The sequence below is a fragment of the Chiloscyllium plagiosum genome, unplaced genomic scaffold, assembly GCF_037043375.1.
Source record: "Chiloscyllium plagiosum isolate Xiang-an unplaced genomic scaffold, Cpla_swu_hap1 HiC_scaffold_30, whole genome shotgun sequence".
In the NCBI taxonomy this organism is placed as follows: Eukaryota; Metazoa; Chordata; class Chondrichthyes; order Orectolobiformes; family Hemiscylliidae; genus Chiloscyllium; species Chiloscyllium plagiosum.
Genome location: NW_028270168.1, coordinates 54797088 through 54819732, shown reverse-complemented (window position 1 = coordinate 54819732; position 22645 = coordinate 54797088). Strand labels below are relative to the sequence as shown.

The 22645-nt window shown below is 44.6% G+C and overlaps 1 long non-coding RNA gene across 7 annotated transcripts in view; it reads right to left on the bottom strand.

Moving 5' to 3' along the window:
- Positions 1-18160: 18160 nt before the first annotated feature.
- LOC148142196 (uncharacterized) overlaps positions 18161-22645 on the bottom strand; it is a 9638-nt gene continuing 5153 nt past the window's right edge. For all 7 annotated transcript variants that reach the window (XR_015752183.1, XR_015752181.1, XR_015752184.1 and 4 more), the window contains exon 2: positions 18161-20810. This is a non-coding gene — a long non-coding RNA (uncharacterized LOC148142196). The remainder of the gene's footprint in view (positions 20811-22645) is intronic.

Here is a 22645-nt window from a genome sequence, read left to right as displayed (position 1 = left end):
TATATTAGTCCCCTTCCAATTCAGGTGCAATCCGTCCTTCTTGGACAGATCACTTCTACCCCAGAAGAGATTCCAATCATCCAAAAATGTAAATCCTTCTCCCATACACCAGCTCCTCAACCACACATTTATCTGCTCTATTCTCCTGTTCCTATCCTCACCGGGAGTGATCCAGATATTACTACTTTCGAGGACCCTCCTTTTTAAATTCCTGCCTAGCTCTCTGTATTCTCCCTTCAGAATCTCAATCTTTTCCCTTCCCATATCATTGGTTCCAATGTGTATAATGACCTCCTGCTATCCCCTCTCCCCCTTGAGAATATTCTGAGACATCCTTGATTCTGGCATCAGGGAGGCAACATACCATTCTGACTTTTCGTTGCTGGCCACAGAAACATCTGTCTGTACCTCAGACTAGAGAGTCCCCAAACATAATTGATCTCTTGGAACCCAAAGTAACCTTCATTGCATTAGAGCCAGTCTCAATACCAGAATCTTGCCTGTTCATGCTATATTCCCCTGAAAATCTAGCACCCCCTACGTTTTCCAAAACAGGATACTTGTTTGAAATGGGGATAGCCACAGAAGACTCCTGCACTACCTGCCTATCTCTCTTACCTTTCCCAGAATTAACCCATCTATGTGACTGTATCTTCGACTTTTCCCCCTTCCTATAACTGCCATCCATCACATCCCCTTGCTCTTGTTAATTCTTCATTGCCTCTAACTGTCTCTCTAACTGATCCATTTGATCTGATAGAATTCCCAACCAACAGCATTTATTGCACATTTAATCCTCAGTAATACGTAAACTCTCCCGAAACCCCCACATCCGACAAGAAGAGCATATCACTCTACTGAAGGCCATTTTTGCTTATTTCAATCTCCAGACCCAGAAACTAGCACTGACTTACTCCTCTACAAAACACTGCTCCAGGTTAACTTAATGCTTATGGATTATATTTTTAAGTTTAATCGAGAGACATATTTCAATATAACATATAATCAAGAAAGAATCCACTCGACACAATACTGCAGACTTTTGTAAAGCCACACTTAAGATATTCACTTATGTGTTTCTGTGCTGTGACCTCCCAAAACAGATTCGTCCAAGATTAGTTGTGAATTTCATTTTTTGTTAATTTTCCCAGACGCACTCCAATGTCCAGCGATATTGGTAAGGTTCGGGCTGGGAGGGTGAGTAGCTATTAATGGAGACTGTTAGTGGCTAATGGTAGGTAGTATGTAATGGCAGACTATGTGATAATAAGGCCTGGTTGCAATAGGGGGCTAGGACATGGGAGAGTTCAGGTCCTAAAATTATTGAACTCCATACTGAGCCCAGGGGGCTGTAGTATCCCTAAGAGGAATATGAGGTGTTGTTCATTCAGCTTACGCTGATCTTCACTGGAGCATTGCAGCAAGCCTGAGACAGAGAGGTTGACCAGGGAACAGGGTGGTGTGTTGAAGCGGCAGGCAACTGGAAGCTCAGGGTCTTTTTTTTGGGCAAAATGTAGATGTTCCGTGTAACAATCACCCAGTCTACACTTCGTTTCACCAATGCAGAGGAGATCACATTGCGAGCAGCGAATGCTGGAGACAAGATTGTGAGAAGTGCAGGTAAAGTGCTGCTTCATCTGGAAGATATGTTTGGGCCTTTGGATACTGAGGAGAGAGGAGGTAAATGGACAGGTGTTACATATTCAGCGGTTGCAGGGGAAGATGCCAGAGGATTGCGGGGGTTGGTGTTGGGGGTAAAGGGAAAGTGGACAAGGGTGTCCCAGAAGAACACTCCCTAAGAAAGGTGGATAAGGGAGGGGAGGGGTATATGTGTCTGGTGATGGCATCTCGCTGGAGATAGCAGAAATGGTGGGTGATTACCTTCTGGGTGTAGTGCTGGTGGTATGGTAGGGAAGGACAAGACGAACCCTATTACTGTTCTGGATGAGGGCAGAAGTGTGGCAGATGGTTGAAGGCCCTGTCGACAACGGTGCTGTGTAATCCTCAGTAGAGGAACAAAGCGGACATGTGAGAGGCTCCCTCATCAGAGCACATGCAATGGAGATGGAGGAACTGGGAGAGTGGAATGGAGTCTTGATAGAAAGTAGGGTGCAAGGATATACAGTCCAGGTAGCCATGAGAGTCTATCATGGATATTAGTGGCCAGACTATCCCCAGAAATGAAAACAGAGAGGTTAAGGGAGAGAAGGGAGGAGCCAGAGATAGACCAGATGAAAGTGAGGGCAGGGTGGAAATTGGAAGCGAAATTGATTAACTTTTCCATTCCCAAATGAGACAGGGAAGCACACTGATAATATCATTGATCTATTGAAGAAAAGTTGTGGCTGCAGGCTGGAATAGGACTGGAAAAAGGAATGATCCATGTACCTCACAAAGAGACAGGCTTAACTAGGGTCCACGCGGGGACCCATGGCTACCCCACTGACCTGAAGAAAATGAGTGGGGTTAAAAGAGAAGTTTGTTGAGGGTGAGGACAAGCTTGGCCAAGCGAAGGAGGGTGGTGGTGGGTGGGGATGGTTCAGGCCTTTGCTGCAGAAAGAATCAGAGAACCCTGTGACCATCCTGGTGGAGGATGGATGTATAAAAAGAATGGATGTCCATGGTGAAAAAGGAGACAGTTGCAGCCTGCAAACTGGTAATTCTGAAACTGGTGAAAAAGCATCAAAGGAATCATGAATGTATGTAGGCAGGGTTTGGACCAAAGGAGAAAAGGCTGAATCAAGGTGGAAAAAGGTGAGTTCTGTGGGACAGGAACAGGCTGAAACAATGGGTCTGTCGGGGCAGTCCTGTTTGGAAATTTTCAGGAGATAGAAGCGAGCTGTGCAGGACTGCGGACTATCAACTTGGAGGTGGTGGGGAGAGATCACCAGATGAAATGAGGTCAGTGACCATAGTTGATACAATGTTGATGTTCCATGATGAGGTCATGGTTCAGGGGAAGAGTTGACAAGGTACCTGGGAGATGGCACTCAGCCACGTTCCACAGACAGCTGCTCTTGCTGTGTCCATGCACACTCTCAACCTCTCTCTCCAATAGCATCGCGTCACACTGGCTCAGGGCTGCACCACTCCACAGTTCTACTTCATACTCTGGCTCATTGTCAAATCCTTAATTTTATTAATATCTCTGGCCAATTTATACATTTTTTTAATCTTATATAATCCTTAACATTTTTTTTGTCAGCCATACGCGACTGACGTTTTTACAACATTATAGAACATATAGTTGCCGTGAGCCATGTAGTCGTTCTTTCAAGACTGTGCATTGCTTATGTACAGTTATGCCTTTTTTCCAAACCAGTTCAGCCAATTTAGCCTCATGCTTTCACAATTTCCTTCATTCAAATTTAACAGCTATTGTAGTCATAGTCATAGAGCTCGACAGCCCAGAAAAAGTAATGTTTCAGATTTGGATTTAACAATAAAACAGAAGCTTATTTCATGCAAGAAATTATAATAAAATAGAATAAACCCAAACTATTTACATAGAACACTAATTATTTGAAACAAATTTAAAACATAATCCTACTAATCCCAAAATAATCTTTTACAGACCTCCCAAAATACATTTTGTATAGTTTTCACAGCAGAGAACAATCTCTCCCACAAACGCGTTGATTGGTTTAATTTTTGTGACTTTATTTTCCAGTTAGGAATGGTCTCAGCTTCAAATAACCTCTTCAAAGTTTTATTCAAAAACTACTGGTCTGAAACTATTACTAAAATCCTTGCTCTAAACAAATCTATTTTTATTGCTTACTCTCTTTCTCGGGAGTATTGCTTTACAAAGACATCTTCACCCAAAGACCTCTGTTGAACTGCCCCAAACTGAAACTTTAAGAGAAACTTTATTTTCTGGTGTTTCATCTAAACTTAAGAAAAGTCCAGAAATTTCTCACATAAACCCTGATGCATAATCTTTACCTCGCTTGGTTGCAATCTCTCCTAAGCTTACAAAAATTAAATAAATTGATAGCTACCAAGTGTTGTAAAGAAAATCACCATGGCTACACCAGTACTTAACAGTTTAATCATTAAACCTTTCAGACACACAGAAAAAAAACTCACTACTTAAAAATTCAAATATCAACATTTTTAAAGAAAACTTAAAATTTATACAAATCATGCACTTGCCACCCAGAGAAGAATGATAACGTTTCTTGAACAGGTATTTTTGTGACTCATAAAAATGTTCTTAACACCAATGCTACGTCACAGTGTCAGAGAAATTAGCCCAATAAATCAGAGATCGCAAAGCACAGTTCAAAGTGAAACGGACAAATAAAGTTTATTAGTACGGCGATATCGCGGACAAGAAATTGACTAAGCTGAAACAGCACAGACAGTCTATCCAGGTAGCCGAGAATTCTCTTCCTTGAGCTGAAGATGAAGCCGGGTTTTATAGGAATCTTGTACAATAAGGTTAATTAAAATAGGGAAAGGTAAAATGTATTTGGAAATGGAGTAATCTAGTTACAATAATGATAGCTGAAAAATAGTTAGAACATAGAACATAGAACATAGAACAATACAGCACAGAACAGGCCCTTCGGCCCACGATGTTGTGCCGAACTTCTAACCTAGATTAAGTACCCATCCATGTACCTATCCAAATGCCGCTTAAAGGTCGCCAATGATTCCGACTCTACCACTCCCACGGGCAGCGCATTCCATGCCCCCACCACTCTCTGGGTAAAGAACCCACCCCTGACATCTCCCCTATACCTCCACCCTTCACCTTAAATTTATGTCCCCTTGTAACACTCTGTTGTACCCGGGGAAAAAGTTTCTGACTGTCTACTCTATCTATTCCTCTGATCATCTTATAAACCTCTATCAAGTCACCCCTCATCCTTCACCGTTCCAACGAGAAAAGGCCGAGAACTCTCAACCTATCCTCGTACGACTTCCTCTCCATTCCAGGCAACATCCTGGTAAATCTTCTCTGCACCCTCTCCAAAGCTTCCACATCTTTCCTAAAGTGAGGCGACCAGAACTGCACACAGTACTCCAACTGTGGCCTAACCAAAGTCCTGTTCAGCTGCAACATCACTTCACGACTCTTGAATTCAATCCCTCTGCTAATGAACGATAATACTCCATAGGCCTTCTTACAAACTCTATCCACCTGAGTGGCAACCTTCAAAGATCTATGTACATAGACCCCAAGATCCCTCTGTTCCTCCACCTGACTAAGAACCCTACCATTAACCCTGTATTCCGCATTCTTATTTGTTCTTCCAAAATGGACAACCTCACACTTGGCAGGGTTGAACTCCATCTGCCACTCCTCAGCCCAGCTCTGCATCATATCTAAGTCCCTCTGCAGCCGACAACAGCCCTCCTCACTGTCCACAACTCCACCTATCTTCGTATCATCTGCAAATTTACTGACCCACCCTTCGACTCCCTCATCTAAGTCATTAATAAAAATTACAAACAGCAGAGGACCCAGAACTGATCCCTGCGGAACTCCACTTGTAACTGGGCTCCAGGCTGAATATTTACCATCTACCATCACTCTCTGCCTTCGACCGGTTAGCCAGTTTTCTATCCAATTGGCCAAATTTCCCTCTATCCCATGCCTCCTGACTTTCCGCATAAGCCTACCATGGGGAACCTTATCAAATGCCTTACTAAAATCCATGTACACTACATCCACTGCTCTTCCCTCATCCACATGCTTGGTCACCTCCTCGAAGAATTCAATAAGACTTGTAAGGCAAGACCTACCCTTCACAAATCCGTGCTGGCTGTCCCTAATCAAGCAGTGTCTTTCCAGATACTCATAAATCCTATCCCTCAGTACCCTTTCCATTACTTTGCCTACCACAGAAGTAAGACTAACAGGCCTGTAATTCCCGGGGTTATCCCTATTCCCTTTTTTGAACAGGGGCACAACATTCGCTACTCTCCAGTCCCCTGGTACCACTCCCGTTGCCAGTGAAGACGAGAAGATCATTGCCAACGGTACTGCAATTTCCTCTCTTGCTTCCCACATAATCCTAGGATATATCCCGTCAGGCCCGGGGGACTTGTCTATCCTCAAGTTGTTCAAAATGTCCAACACATCTTCCTTCCTAACAGGTATCTCTTCTAGCTTACCAGTCCATTTCACACTCTCCTCTTCTACAATACGGTCCCTCTCGTTCGTAAATACTGAAGAGAAGTACTTGTTCAAGACCTCTCCTATCTCTTCCGACTCAATACACAGTCTCCCACTACTGTCCTTGATCGGACCTACCCTCGTTCTCGTCATTCTCAGGTTTCTCACATACGCATAAAATGCCTTGGGGTTATCCTTGATCCTATCCGCCAACGATTTTTCATGCCCTCTCTTAGCTCTCCTAATCCCTTTCTTCAGGTCCCTTCTGGCTATCCTGTATCCCTCCACTGCTCTGTCTGAATCCTGTTTCCTCAACCTTATGTAAGCCTCCTTCTTCCTCTTTACCAGACATTTAACCTCTCTCGTCAACCAAGGCTCCCTCACACGACCATTTCTTTCCTGCCTGATAGGTACATACATATCATGGACACGTCGTATCTGCTCTTTGAAAAAGTTCCACATTTCCACCACATCCTTCCCTGACAGCCTATGCTCCCAACGTATGCTCCTCAAATCCTGCCTTACAGCATCGTAATTTCCCTTCCCCCAATTATAAAATCTACCTTGTTGTGCGCACCTATCTCTCTCCATAACCAAGGTGAAAGTCACAGAATTGTGGTCACCATCACCAAAATGTTCACCCACTAACAAGCCCACCACTTGTCCCGGTTCATTACCGAGTACCAAATCCAATATGACCTCCCCTCTGGTTGGACAATCTACATACTGCGTTAGAAAAGCTTCCTGGACACACTGCACAAACACCGCCCCATCCAATCTACTTGATCTAAAGAGCTTCCAATCAATATTTGGGAAGTTGAAGTCGCCCATGACTACGACCCTGTGGCTTCTGCACCTTTCCAAAATCTGTTTCCCAATCTGTTTCTCCACATCTCTGCTGCTATTGGGGGGCCTATAGTAAACACCCAACAAGGTGACTGCACCTTTCCTATTTCTGACTTCAACCCATACTACCTCCAAAGGCAGATCCCCCTCGAACTGCCTTTCTGCAGCCGTTATACCATTTCTAATTAGCAATGCCACCCCCCCTCCTTTTTTCCCACCCTCCCTAATCTTACTGAAACACCTGTAACCAGGAACCTCCAACAGCCATTCCTGTCCCACATCTATCCACGTTTCCGTGATGGCCACATCATCGTAGTCCCAGGTACCGATCCACGCCTTAAGTTCACCCACCTTATTTCTGATACTCCTTGCGTTGAAGTATACGCACTTGAGCCCATCTCTGTGTCCGCAAGTAGTCCCTGTCAGTGCTACCTTCTCCACAGCCTCCCTACAGTCTTGGGCATCCTGACAAACAGCTAACCTACTTGCTGGACTACAAGTCCGGATCCCATCCCCCTGCCAAATTAGTTTAAACCCCCCCGAAGAGTGCTAGCAAACCTACCCCCCAGGATATTGGTGCCCTTCTGGTTCAGGTGCAACCCGTCCTGTTTGTACAGGTCCCACCTTCCCCAGAATGCAGTCCAATTGTCCAAATATCTGAAGCCCTCCCTCCTACACCAGCCTTGCAGCCACGTATTCAACTGCACTCTCTCCCTATTCTTTGCCTCACTGTCACGTGGCACCGGCAACAACCCAGAGATGACGACTCTGTCTGTCCTAGCTTTTAGCTTCCAGCCTAACTCCTTGAGCTCTTGAATGACCTCCCCACCCCTCTTCCTACATATGTCGTTGGTGCCAATGTGCACCACGACTTCTGGCTGCACACCCTCCCCCTTAAGGATTCTGAGACGTCTCGGACCCTAGCACCCGGGAGGCAACAAACCATCCGTGAGTCTCGCCCATGTCCACAGAACCGCCTGTCCGTCCCTCTAACTAGAGAGTCCCCTATAACTAGCGCTCTCCTCCTCTCCCCCTTTCCCTTCTGAGTCTCAGAGCCACAGACCCCTTCACTGCAGCTTACACCTGCAACGCTGTCCCCCCCAACAGTTTCCAAAGCTGTATATTTATTTTTTAGGGGAACGACCACAGGGGAACCCTGCACTGCCTGCTTCTTCCCCTTCCCACCTCTAACTGTTACCCAGCTACCTCTGTTCTCCGGCGTAACTATGTCCCTGTAGCTTCTATCAATCACCCTCTCAGCCTCTCGAATAATCCTCAGTTCATCCAACTCCAGTTCCAGTTCTCTAACTCGTTCGGTGAGGATCAGGATCTGACTGCATTTCCTGCAGACGAAGTCGGCAGGAGTATCGGTGGTCACCCCTACCTCAAACATCCTGCAGGAGGAACATTTCACCGCCTGCGCTGCCATGACTGTACACTTTCATAGCTGTCGTCTCCCGGGTTCGCCTTTACTCGGCCGCTGCTCCCGCTCAAATATATGAATGTCCTGATTCTCGATGCAATGCAACATCCTGACAGCATCAATGGGCCAGGAGATTCCAGGTCTCTTTGCAGGTAGGTGAGAATGTCTCTTTTGAAACAGTAAGGTGCTTCCATTGTCTTGTCCTGGGAGCTATGTCCTTGTGCTGCCTCTCTGTCTGACCTGTTCTTTGTGTGGCCTTGGTATTGCTGTGTTATGAGACTGCCCTCTGGGCTTTGGGACAGCTGCGGTTGATCTGGTATTGTTAGTGGGTTTTGGGAAGTGTTCCCTTGTCTGCAAGTGCTGTCTGGTTTCACTTGTCAGCCTGCTTGGTCCCTGCTGAGGCATTCTGGGTGTTTTTTGGTATAGTTTGGCCAAGTTTTCTTTCCTATGTTCTGTGTGGGCCTATTATGGGTAGGCAGGCTTGCAGGTCTTTTCCCACACACAGTAACATTAGTAACCTACTGATAGTAAAAGTGCAATGAGTTACACAGCAAACACAGTTTACATGATGCCATGGACTCTGAATTAGTGGTGCTGGAAAAGCACAGCAGCTCAGGCAGCATCCGAGGAAAATTGACGTTTCAGGCAAAAGCCCTTCATCAGGAATACAGGCAGAGTGCCTGAAGGGGTGGAGAGATAAATAAGAGGAGGATAGGGGTGGGGAGAAATGTAGCATAGAGTACAATAGGTGAGTGGGGGGAGGGGATGAAGGTGATAGGTCAGGGAGGAGGGTGGAGTGGATAGGTGGAAAAGAAGATAGGCAGGTAGGACAAGTCATGGGGACAGTGCTGAGCTAGAAGTTTGGGACTGGGGTGAGGTGGGGGAAGGGGAAATGAGGAAACTGTTGAAGTCCACATTGATGCCCTGGGGTTGAGGTGTTCCGGGGCAGAAGATGAGGCGTTCTTCCTCCAGGCGTCGGGTGGTGAGGGAGCAGTGGTGAGGGGGTGGCAGAGTGGGAGATGGGGATTTGAAATGTTGGGCCATAGGACGGTGTGGTTGATTGGTGCGGGTGTCCCAGAGATGTTCCCTAAAGCGCTCTGCTAGGAGGCGTCCAGTCTCCCCAGTGTAGAGGAGACCACGTCGGGAGCAACGGATACAGTAAATGATATTTATGGTGGATGTGCAGGTAAAACTTTGATGGATGTGGAAGGCTCCTTTAGGGCCTTGGATGGAGGTGAGGGAGGAGGTGTGGGCGCAGGTTTTGCAATTCCTGCGGTGGCAGGGGAAGTTGCCAGGATGGGAGGGTGGGTTGTAGGGAGGCGTGGACCTGACCAGGTAGTCACGGAGGGAACGGTCTTTGCGGAAGGCGGAAAGGGGTGGGGAGGGAAATATATCCCTGGTGGTGGGGTCCGTTTGGAGGTGGCGGAAATGTCGGCGGATGATTTGGTTTACGTGAAGGTTGATAGAGTGGAAGGTGAGCTCCAGGGGCGTTCTGTCCTTGTTACGGTTGGAGTGGTGGGATCTGAGGGCGGAGGTGCGGGATGTGGACGAGATGCGTTGGAGGGCATCTTTAACCACGTGGGAAGGGAAATTGTGGTCTCTAAAGAAGGAGGCCATCTGGTGTGTTCTGTGGTGGAACTGGTCTCCTGGGAGCAGATATGGCGGAGGTGGAGGAATTGGGAATACGGGATAGCATTTTTGCAGGAGGTAGGGTGGGAAGAGGTGTAACACCTCATCACTCAGAATCCTTCATATATCCTCCCAATTAAATGTGCGAATAATATTGTCTTTTACAAGCATACGAACAATTTTCAAATTATACTGTTGGAGAATTAAGCTCCATCAAAGTAATGATAAGTTCTTGTCCCAGAACTTTTATTAGAAAATTACAGGATTCTGGTGTGAATGAATAACGTTTTTAATCATTGTTGTTGCTGGCATATATTTCAAAATGATGCGGAGTCAGGTTGTTCAATTCCATCTCATCACATTGCAGTGAAACAGCCTCCACACTGATATCGCTGGCATCAACAGCCAATGTACTATAATGTACCATGGCTAAAACTAGTTATCATGATTTGGAGATGCCGGTGTTGGACTGGGGTGTACAAAGTTAAAAATCACACAACACCAGGTTATAGACCAACAGGTTTAATTGGAAGCACACTAGCTTTCGGAGCGACGCTCCTTCATCAGGTGATAGTGATTGAGCCCTCCACTATCACCTGATGAAGGAGCATCGCTCCGAAAGCTAGTGTGCTTCCAATTAAACCTGTTGGACTATAACCTGGTGTTGTGTGATTTTTAACTTAAAACTAGTATGGTTGTCAGCATACCTTCAAATTTTTAAAGGCACTTTGCATCCATTCAAATTTCTACTATTTTCCCAACAACTTTGTTAAAGGTGCAACAACCGTGCTGCATTTTATAACAAACTTGCAATATCACCACTTAGGCCAGCACAGTGTAAAATTCCACATTTTGTTTTTGGTATGGGAAAATCCTAAATAGCCTGTACTTTGCTTCTCTAGATGTTACTTGGTCCTATCCCACAGTGTGAGAGAAAGTGAGGGCTGCAGATGCTGGAGTTCAGAGCTGAAAATGTGTTGCTGGAAAAGCATATGCCCGAAACGTCGATTCTCCTGTTCCTTGGATGCTGCCTGACCTGCAGCGCTTTTCCAGCTATCCCACAGTGTGGCCCAAATTATTTACCCTGATCTTGGCAAATTCACTCTTAAGTCAAATTTATCACCAATTAGCTTTTTGTATCCAATCATACAATCCATTCAATAGTATAAATACTGTTCTCAGGTGTGGCTAAAAACAACCAAATCATCACCATACAATAACACAGTTCGTTCATTATTTTATTTGTTAATCTTTGAAATGTCGATGGTGCATTATTTTCAATCCTAGTGGCATGACTTTTCACTGATAAAGTGCGACAAAAGCTGATATCTCTTTTGTTCTTTCAGTTAACAGAAACTGATAATATCCTTTAGCAAGTGAGATTTGTGGCACATTGTATAGTTCCAATTCTTTAAACACAATCCTCTAATCTAGAAACAGGATATGATTCTGCTCTTGTTACCACATTGACTTTATATGATCAATAAAACCCATGATAGGTGAGACTCAGCTGCTATGACTCAATCAATAATGTCAATGTCCATCATGAACTTAATATCTTCCCTCACGTGAGCCAATCTCTCAGGAATGAGTCTGTATGTATGTTACTTTATAGGTAACGTGTACCCCACATTAACATCATGAACAGCTAAAACTATTGTTTCTAATTTAGTAAGCCGCATTTATAGTCTTATGGAAGTAAAACATGCTGCTATCTAACATTTTTAAAAATCACACAACACAAGGTCCAACATTTTAAACACCTCTGTCTGATGATTGGAGGGTCACCTTTTGAATTTTCCATTTCTGATTCATTCTCCAATTGATCTGATGTTTATACTTTATTCCCTTTTCTTTTGGTACCATGAGTATACTCGTCAGTGACCATCTCTGTTATAATATCTTTTCAACATATTAACTTACAGTCATAGAGTATACAGACCTTTGGCCCAACTCATCCATGCCAACCAGGTTTCCTCAACTGAAACAGTCTCATTTGCCTGTATTTGGCCCACATCCCTTTCCTGTATGATCCTGTCCAAATGTCTCTTAAACGTTGCCTCTGGCAGAACACTCAATATACGCACCACCATCTGTGTGAAAACATTGCCTCTCAGGTCCTTTTTAAATCTTTCACCTCTCACCTTAAGCCTGTAGTTTTGGACTCCATGACCTTGGAGAAAAGACGTTGGCTATTCACCTTATCTACGCCCCTCGCGATTTTATAAACGTCTATAACATCACCCCTTAGGCTCCTATGCTACAGAGAAAAATTCCAGCTTATCCACCCCACCTTATAACTCGAACCCTCTTGTATTGGTAATTTGTGAATGTTTTTCCACCCTTTCCAGTTTAACAGCATCCGTCCTATTGCAGGAACCTGAACTGTACACAGAACACCAAATGTGGCCCCGCCAATGTCCTGCTCAGCCACAACTCGACGTCCCAACTCCTGTACTCAATGCTCTGACCAATGAAGGCAAGTGTACCAAACACCTTCTTCACTACCCTGTTGACCTGCGATACCACTTCCAAGGAACTGTGCATTTACACCCCCAGGTCTGTTCACTTGACAACAATCTCCAGTGACACACTTGCTGATCATTTCTCTTGACTAGCATACTCTATACATAATTTATATTATTGAGATTGTTCAGATTTGATAACAGTCAGTGAATCTTGCTTTTAATGGTCCTCCAAAAATGGGTAATAACATAAACACATTAACTACAAATGTCAAACTTTGCCTATTTATTTGTTGTATTTTTAATCTTTTCTTGAGCAGCCTTCAAGTTTATTTTTAGCCAACTCAAATGCTTTTGTCAATATCGATCAGAAATTCAAGACAAATTATGCATCATTTCCGAGCTTTGGTTTATTCAACTTTTCTTGAAATCATTTAGGTGCTCCTTTCATCCCATATTCATGTATTGTTTCATAATGACTAAATATTGTAAAGTTATTCAGAGAATCCCTCATGGCAGTCAGGACATAGACTTATGGAGATATACAGGAGGGAAGCAGACCCTTCGGTTCAACTCGTCCATGCCAACCAGATATCCTAAATTAATCTTGTCCCATTTTCCAGCATTTGGTCCATTTACCTCGAAATCCTTCCTATTCAAAGACCTGTCCAGATGTCTTTTAAATATTGTATTGTAGCAGTCTCCGCCACTTCCTCTGGCAGCTCATTCAATACATGCACCTTTGTGTGAAAAAGTTGCCCATTAGGTCCCTGTTAAATCTTTCCCCCTCACCTTATACCTGTACCCTTTGGCTTTGGACTCCACCACCCTGTACACACCCCTCATGGTTTCATAAATTTCTATAAGGTCATCACTCAGCCTCCTATGCCACAGAGAAAATAGCCCCAGCCTATTCAGCCTCTCCCTGTAGTTCAAACCCCCCAATCCTAGTAACATTTTGGCAATCAGCTGTAACTGTGGTCTTCAAGATTTGATGCCATCTTTCCAATGCACTTTTAGATTGTGGTGAGAAGAAGATTAAATTGCTCTATTGCCAAATTGTCAGCTATTCTTCCCATACATGTGATGTAAATTTGAATTCTCGAACTGATTGCATTTTTTTGGGTGATCCATATTTTGCAAAAATCTCTGCTACCACTATTCCACTACTACGTTTTGCAGTAATTGTTCCAAAAGTCCCTGATTCAGGGAATCTTGTGGAATCATCCATTATTGTTTGAAGATATTGGTTCCCAGTCCTGGGATGAGGCCAAATTGGGACCTCATACAATCTATTAATACCCTGCTAAATGATTCTTCAAAACTGGTACAGGTATTGGAATTAAAAGAGCAGTTGGTTGAAGAAGAAGTGCCCTAGGCCACTGGCACTCAGGCTTTTGGGGACACAGCCCGAGGCAAAGGAGGATTCTGTGGTATCAGCAATGAGGGACTTCTCACATATGCACAGAAACAACAAGACAGGCAGATAGGTATCTGAGATGCAATGGTCCTGATTGTCCAGAGCTACAGCAGTGCAGTGAGTCATACAAGTGTCGAGCTGCTTCCATGAACAGGTTGCGGCTGTCATTGAGGGCTAGGTATAGCACCTTCAGGGTCTATTGTACATGGACTCCATTGCCTCAGATAGTAGTTCTCAAGACTGAAGGCATGGTGACACAGTAATAGGGAACCTGACAAACAATCCGAATGCCCTTTCTTCATGAAGAGACAGGGTGGTGCCGAAGGAGGACTCACACAGAGGCCTCTCAGTAGTCTAACCTCAGGATACTTCAGAGGTGGCCACACCATCCATCGCCACCCAGCCTGCCCCTGTCTTAATCTTGGAGGTTGCAGCTGTGGAAGCTTCTCTTTCCTCTGGCAAGTAGTCCCTCCACATGTCTAGCTCATCCAGACAAAGTTGTCCATGTGGTCACACCACCAAACCTCCAGGATCAATGGCCTTCACTGCTGAGCAGGCTCCCTCAATCTCAGCCTCAGAAACAGGGGTGGCGTTAAAACAAAGTAGGAGGCAGATGAATAATAAAACTTAATGAGGGTATGTTGGTGACATGGGTGAGAATGGCTCTGTTTGTTATGTATTGTTTGTTACACTTCTTTAAATTATGGAGTTTTGACTCCACATCTGTTTGTTTGACCCTCTGCATAGCCCAAATGTAATGTGCTAGCACAATGTCTAACACAGGATGTATTAGTGTGTAGAGAGCCTAGGGCAGAATTTGGAAGGAAGGAGGAGCCTTATAGGGCAATGACTCCTATTGACCCATCTTGGTCAAAGATCCCTTTTTTGTCCCTGGCATTTCTGTTTAGAAGTGATATTGTGAATAAGTTGGTCAGTCATGTCTGGGGCAGGGAGATGTGCATCAAGTACAGGGAGCAAATGAATTAGGATGGCCAGGGTTTAGGGACCGTGTCCTGAACAGTGCATGGTCAGTTGTAACCTTTAAAGAGCCTAACGCTCCTTGTCCTGCAGCTCCCTCCTTCACAATTCTCTTACCCCATCCACTCTGGGTATAATTGGAGCCATTTGTTTCACCATTACATACATTTGATTTCCAGCACAATGTAAGGTTAGAGTAAATGTCCTACAGGCCTCCACTTCTACATCTTGATGAAGTCCTGAGAAACCAGATTCCCTTACTGGTAGCCCACCCCATGAACTCCAAAGACTCACACCTCCACAGGTCAATGCTCAACCCATTTACTGGATCAGTGGTGCTGGAAGAGCACAGCAATTCAGGCAGCATCCGACGAGCAACAAAATCGACGTTTCGGGCAAAAGCCCTTCATCAGGAATAAAGGCAGAGAGCCTGAAGCATGGAGAGATAAGCTAGAGGAGGGTGGGGGTGGGGTGAAAGTAGCATAGAGTACAATAGGTGAGTGGGGGAGGAGATGAAGGTGATAGGTCAGGGAGGAGAGGGTGGAGTGGATAGGTGGAAAAAGAGCTAGGCAGGTCGGACAAGTCCGGACAGGTCAAGGGGACAGTGTGGAGCTGGAATTTTGAAACTAGGATGAGGTGGGGAAAGGGGAAATGAGGAAGCTGTTGAAGTCCACATTGATGCCCTGGGGTTGAAATGTTCCGAGGCGGAAGATGAGGCGTTCTTCTTCCAGGCTTCTGGTGGTGAGGGAGCGGCGGTGAAGGAGGCCCAGGACCTCCATGTCCTCGGCAGAGTGGGAGGGGGAGTTGAAATGTTGGGCCACGGGGTGGTTTGGTTGATTGGTGCGGGTGTCCCAGAGATGTTCCCTAAAACGCTCTGCTAGGAGGCGCCCAGTCTCCCCAATGTAGAGGAGACCACATCGGGAGCAACGGATACAATAAATGATATTAGTGGATGTGCAGGTAAAACTTTGATGGATGTGGAAGGCTCCCTTAGGGCCTTGGATAGAGGTGAGGGAGGAGGTGTGGGCACAGGTTTTACAGTTCCTGCGGTGGTAGGGGAAAGTGCCAGGATGGGAGGGTTGGTCGTAGGGGGGGCGTGGACCTGACCAGGTAGTCACAGAGAGAACAGTCTTTGCGGAAGGCGGAAAGGGGTGGGGAGGGAAATATATCCCTGGTGGTGGGGTCTTTTTGGAGGTGGCGGAAATGTTTGCGGTTGATTTGGTTTATGCGGAGGTTTGTAGAGTGGAAGGTGAGCACCAGGGGCGTTCTGACCTTGTTTCAGACCCCACCCCTCCAACTGTAACAAGGACCCCACTCCCACCCTCCTCTAGCTTATCTCTCCATGCTTCAGGCTCTCTGTCTTTATTCCTGATGAAGGGCTTTTGCCCGAAACGTCGATTTTGCTGCTCGTCGGATGCTGCCTGAATTGCTGTACTCTTCCAGCACCACTAATCCAGAATGTGGTTTCCAGCATCTGCAGTCATTGTTTTTACCTGGCTCAACCCATTTACATGAGTCTGCACAACCCAATGATTCCCCCATAGCCCCTGAAAAATGAGGTCATGCCCCTTGAAGCCAAGCTACTCCTGAACATGAACAAACCCCTTTCTGCATGACCCTGTTCTAATTCAGTCTTTACTGTATCCCAGCTTACAAATATAATGACCTCTTTCACAATTATCATCCCCATTCCCCTCTGCCTGCAGCAACCAATCCTGAAGAATAGGTCCCCAAGGTCCCATCTTTTGACCATTTCTGCCCAATCCCCTTTCTGGCCTCCCATGTGCCTTTACCCTAAGTTTGTCTGGACGAATCTAACAGACTGATCATGGGCTACCCCATGAGAGATCAACCAGATAGCCCAGATTGTGAAAAACCGATATCCATAACTGAATCCTTTACATGACGACATCAGTTCTATCATCTAGACTGACCACTATGGAGCCACAGGACATGTTAGCCATGACAAATTCCCCTGACTGTAGTGACATGGACCTTTTTTAACAAAAACACTCTTCTCAGACCCCTGATTTTGATCATGCTCCTGGACTGGTATCAAAGGTTGCCCTTGTATTACTGTGCTGGCATCTCTTATTAATGTGTACCTCCATGGACTTTGATGAGAATGAGATTTAAGACAGAGATGAGGAAACAATTTTTCTCTCAGAAGACTGATAGTCTTTGGAATTCCCTTCTTTAAAAAGTATTAGATGCAGAATCTTTAAATATTTTAAACCAGAGGTAGATAGATTCTTGATTACCAAGTGATGGAAAATGGGAGAAGAGTAGATAGGTATTTGATGACCGACATGGACATGGTTGGCCAAAGGCCTTCTTTTCTAATATAAAACTCTCTGACTCTAAAGGTTAATGCAGTGACCAAAGTCGACAAAGCCCAATACCACCACAGCTGGAAGATTGTATCGAAGCCAAAGAATTGTGGATGCTGAATCAGAAACAAAGACAGAAATCACTGGAAAAACTCAGCACATCTGGCAGCATTTGTGGAGAGAAAGAAAAGTTAATGTTTCAGTTCTGGTGACCCTGCTTCAGCTAGGAAAAGGTTGATATATATTCTGAAGCTGGGTGGTAGGAAGGTGAGGAATAAACAATAGGTAGATATGGAGAGACAGAAAAACAATTGGGCAGATAAAGAAATGGGTAAAGGTCAGCCTTTAAGAATTGATAACTGCTAATGGAGACCGTTAGTGGCTGACAAAAGGTTGTTTGTGGTAGCAGCCCATGTGAGGGGGTTAGGCGAAGGACATGGTCAGTCCCCAAAATTGTTGACCTTGATACTGAGTTCTGAAGGTCGCAGGGTCTCTGAAGGTCGCAGGGTCCCCAAGCAGAAAACGAGATGCTGTTATTTCAGCTTGTGCTGAGCTTCATTGAATTATTGCAGCCAGCCTGAGACAGAGATGTTGGCTTGGGATCATGGTGATGTGTTGAAGTAGCAGGCAACAGGATGCTCAGACTTTTTGCAATTGCTCATTTACTTCCTCTATCCTCAATATCCAAGGCCCCAGACATGCGTTCCGGGTGAGGCAATGATTTACTTGCACTTTACTCAATCTGGTCTATTGTATTTTCTGTTCACAATGGTCGCCTCTATACTGAGGAGATAAAGCACCAACTGGGCGACCTGTTTATGTTCTGTCCGCAAAAATGATCCTGAGCTTTTTGTCGCCTGTCACTTCAACACACATAAGATAGTGGTGGTAGTATTTGTGAGAAACAAAAGCTCACTCACTTTAATAATTTCAGTCCGAGACTTATTTCTGATCAGCCATTTATTTGTACACCTATAGATGGGTGCTTTGTCTAATTACCTAGTAAGGTAATGACAAAATGCACACGATATCCAAAAAACCCTCGCAATTTATACCATATGTTTTCCTTATTCCATTGTCTGTTCCCTGCTTCGCTTACGTCACTCATTTCCTTAAGACTTATCCCACAACTTCTGTTTATCCTGTCTTGTCCATGACAAACTCTTATCTCTGACTCCCATAAGGGTGTTTGACGTCAGTCTATTGTAGATTATTGATTAGGCATATCTTTTCTTCTATCAGCATCTATTTCCATCCAGAGGCCACTTTGACCTCTTTAATTAGGGTTTGTTCCTGTGTCTCTGTACAAGCGAGGAGAACAGATGTTTTCCTGTTTGCCCATATATCTACCATTGTTCTGTATTCATGTCTCATGCTAACATATCCTTTCTTTTTGATGAATATGTATTTTCTCATTTCTGTTCTGTATCAGAATTTATACTTGCAGAAATAACATTAATTCATTTATATCCCACAATTTCCCCTTTTTCTTTCCATTACTATCTGTTATCTTCTGCATTTTTGTCTCTTTTTTTTAACATTGTTCCCAAAATTCGCAAGCATCATTTCAGAGATTTCATCCATCTTAGTCTCACTCATCTCCTTATTATTTAGTTGATAAAGTTCCTCTGTCAAATGTCCCCTCAGGGGCATTCGTTTCATCAAGGCTGTTTCAATCAGCCTCTGGGTGAGCCCTCGTATACAGGGTATGACACAACAGCCAATGGCCACCAATACCCCGACTACTACTATCAGGGAAGTAAGGATAGAAACCACCACCCCCTTTCTCTGCTAAAATCATATCAAGGGCTATTCTGTTTTCCCATGCCATCCTACTTGTCGCATCAAGCTGTTCTGATATTCCTTTAACCGCCTCTCTTGTATAATTTATAAATCGCTGTTGATTATAAAAAATGTAATTTATCCAGTCTACATTTTTATTAATTGTTGCCCACCAAAAGAGAGCTGACTCAAAGCCTGCTGCAATCTGGTTACGAGCCTTGAATTCAGGTACTCCCCTAGGGACTCCTCCCGAATCGAGATAAATCCTGTCATCAAAAGAAGTATCTAACAGTAATCTCTTACCCTTCCCTTTTTCCCTACTATCTTCTCCTTCTCAAATGCCAAGGTAAATGGAATTGCCAATTGTACAATTGCGCATATCCCTCTCCAATCCGGAGGTAGTGTGGGTCTCAATATTTTTCCTCCACAGTACCACCACAGATCCGCTCGGGGAACCTTTAGTGCTGAGTAGTTCCCTCCCTTCTCCGTTTCGGTAACATTCTTAATCTCTGTACATAATTTCAGCTCCCCCAAATCTCTCGACCGACACGTACCTCGCCTGTGCACACATGACGTGTGATTTCCAACTGCGGCGGAAAATGTGGGGGGAACTTTTGCATCTTTCTCCTCCAAGGGAGGGAACATCAGAGATAGGGAGGTACAATTCCTATCATTCCATGCAGTCTCATCCTGGTACAGGGCTATCATACATTTCATGCCCTTCCTGTCTCGCTTCCACCCGAGCGGAAAGGGAACCACCTGGGCCACTGGCCTACCTGAGGCACATGCATAGCAATTGCTTTTGTTCAGACTTTTTACAGTATACTTTACCCATTCAACCCAGGCATTTGCATCCCCTTACTCAGTCTCTATCTCGATGGTCTGTTTCAAATCCTTTACCTCTATAATGTTTACTACTGTAGGATCATTGGGAGGGGTGAAAGGTTGTATCTCATTACCCAGTAATTCTACCCATTTTTCCCTGTCCTATGCTAATTCGAAAACAACAGCCCACAAACTCCTTCCTATTTGCTTTCATTTCAATCCCAAATGTTTCATTTAATTGTACCTCATAAGTGCCACCTCCCAAAACTGCTTCGTGCCATGTGGTTTTTCTTATCGTTAAATATATGGGGTTACACTTTTTATCGGGACAATCGGTGCTGGTCGAAAGGGGGCCCGGTGTATTGTGACAAGACCATTATACCAGGTACCATCCCCGAGGCCATCCCCATAGGACTTAAGATGTATCTCTGAGTTGCGGTATTGTCTCTGATTAGCTACATTCCCACAATTTACTAAGCTACATATATCAGTGTCTATTACTTGTGGATTATCAGACTCAGGAACCATTAATAATACATATGAAAATGATATGTGACAAAATCCTAATACCAAGAGGGCTAGCATCATAACTCTAAGCATTCCCAGTATTCTAATCATTATGCTAAAACACAAAAAGGCTTAATATACAATCTTACAGAAATAATCCCGCGCCCGCATCGCCACTGTATAGTCAATTACTCAAAGTCTCTTTAGTCTGAGTTTCAGCGGGTCTTGCGTTGATTCGGCTGTCCAGACTGGTTCCTCAACTGGAGGGTCCATTGGCCCTTTGATCCGAATGTAGTGAGTCCAGCCTTTCTCCGCCGTCCTTATTGCCGTTTCGGTAGTCAAAAGAGCCTGGTACAGCCCTTCCCAGTCTGGCTGCAGCTTAGTCTCTGTCCATGATTCTATTAAGACTCAATCTCCTGGCCGGATGGGATGAACAGCAAATTCAAGGGGCGGAGTCTGTGCCAATAGACCCTGTTTTCTGAGGAAAGATAAAGAGGACGACAAGCTCAGTATATACTTCTTTAAAAACAAATCTTTAGTTTCGGGAATTGGCAATTCTCCATTCGTTCCCAGATAAGGTAATCCAAATAAGATTTCATAGGGGGATAGTCCCAAATCTTTCCTCCGCCAAGGGACAAGCCCAAAAGGCATCCTTTAAATCTATCACACTAAACCATCTGTAATCATGAGGGATCTTACTTAATAACGTGTAGGGGTTTGGCACCACTGGGTGCCTGACCTGTACTATTCGATTTAATGTTCTCAAATCCTGCACCAATCGATAAGTTCCATCAGATTTCCGCACTGGTAGAATTGGGGTATTATAAGGAGACATACATGGCTCCAACAAACCATCTCTAATCAGTCCCTCAATTACTGGCTGCAGTCCTCGTTTACCTTCTATGGAAATAGGGTATTGTCGTTCACAGACAACGTCCCCTTTCCGTTTTAAATTTATTAAAAGGGGAGGGATCTGTAGTTTTCCACGATTCCCTTCTCTAGCCCATACTATTGGGTCTATCTCTCTCTCTGCATCCTCTGTCAATATTGCCAGTTGTACAACTAATTCTTTTTCCTGAATTTCAATCTCCAGTCCTAAAAGGATAATTAGGTCTCTCCCCAGTAAGTTACTTCCTATATCAGGGATATACAGCAGTTCCCCTGTAACCCTACCTTTAGGACCTTCTATCATCATAGGTTCAAATACTGGAACAGTAAATCCTTCCCCTTTCACCCCCGAAACAGTAATTGACCGTGTAAACATTTCTACTTTCTTTGGTTTAAAATTCGGCGATGACCGTGCTGCCCCGTATCTACTAGGGAGATTACCTCCTCCCGACACGGTCCCACTTTCAAGTTTGTCAAGGGTTCCTGGTGGGCCCCTGAGGGCAGGAACCCCTGACACCCCTATTCTTCATCATAATTCATAAGCGGAATTGCCTTTTCTTCCCTTTGTAGATCAGGATACTCCCGCTTAAAATGCCCTATCTTTCCACAATAATAGCATCCTGCCTGTGGAGACTTCCATCTCTGCCCCTGTCGCTCAAACCCTCTATCAAATGTTCCCCCTTGTCCTCTCCCTCTTTACAAACACTTTCTGTGCCTCTCTCAACAATTCATCTAATGGTTTTTCACTCCATCCTTCTATCTTCTGTATCTTTCTCTGTATGTCTGGCCATGCTCTTGTCACAAAATGTACTTTCAAAAGACCCTGTGCCACTGGGTCCTCAGGGTTCATTCCAGAGTAGTTCCGCATTGAGTCCCTTAATCTTTGCAAGAAAGCTGAGGGAGTCTCATCTTTCTCCTGTCTAATTTCAAAGGCTTTAATCAAATTCTGTGACTTCGGAACTGCCTCTCTTATTCCTTTTAGAATCAGGTCTTTCAATTCCCTCATTTCTTCTCTATGCTCCGGGTTTTGGTTTTCCCACTGGGGGTCTCTGAGGGGAAACTTCACCTCTCCCTGTCCAGCATCCCCATCTCCAATCGGGTGTTCCCTGTCCCATATTTTAATGGCAGTTCCTCGTACAAGTCCCCTTTCCTCCCCAGTAAATAATATATTCAAAACAGACATTAATTCAGCCCAGGTATACAGACTGGGCCCCAAAAATTGATCAATTTGTTCAGACAACCCCACCGGATCCTCAACCAGGACCTCCATTTCCTTTTCAAATGTTCTGACCTCCCCACTGGTGAGGGGGGCACTTACAAACCCAATCTCCTTGTCCCCTGTGGGTACCTCCCAAAGGGGATAAGTCGTTACGTTTTTCCCCTTTTTCTTTTTTTTTAAAAGAAATATTGCAATATTTCTAGCTC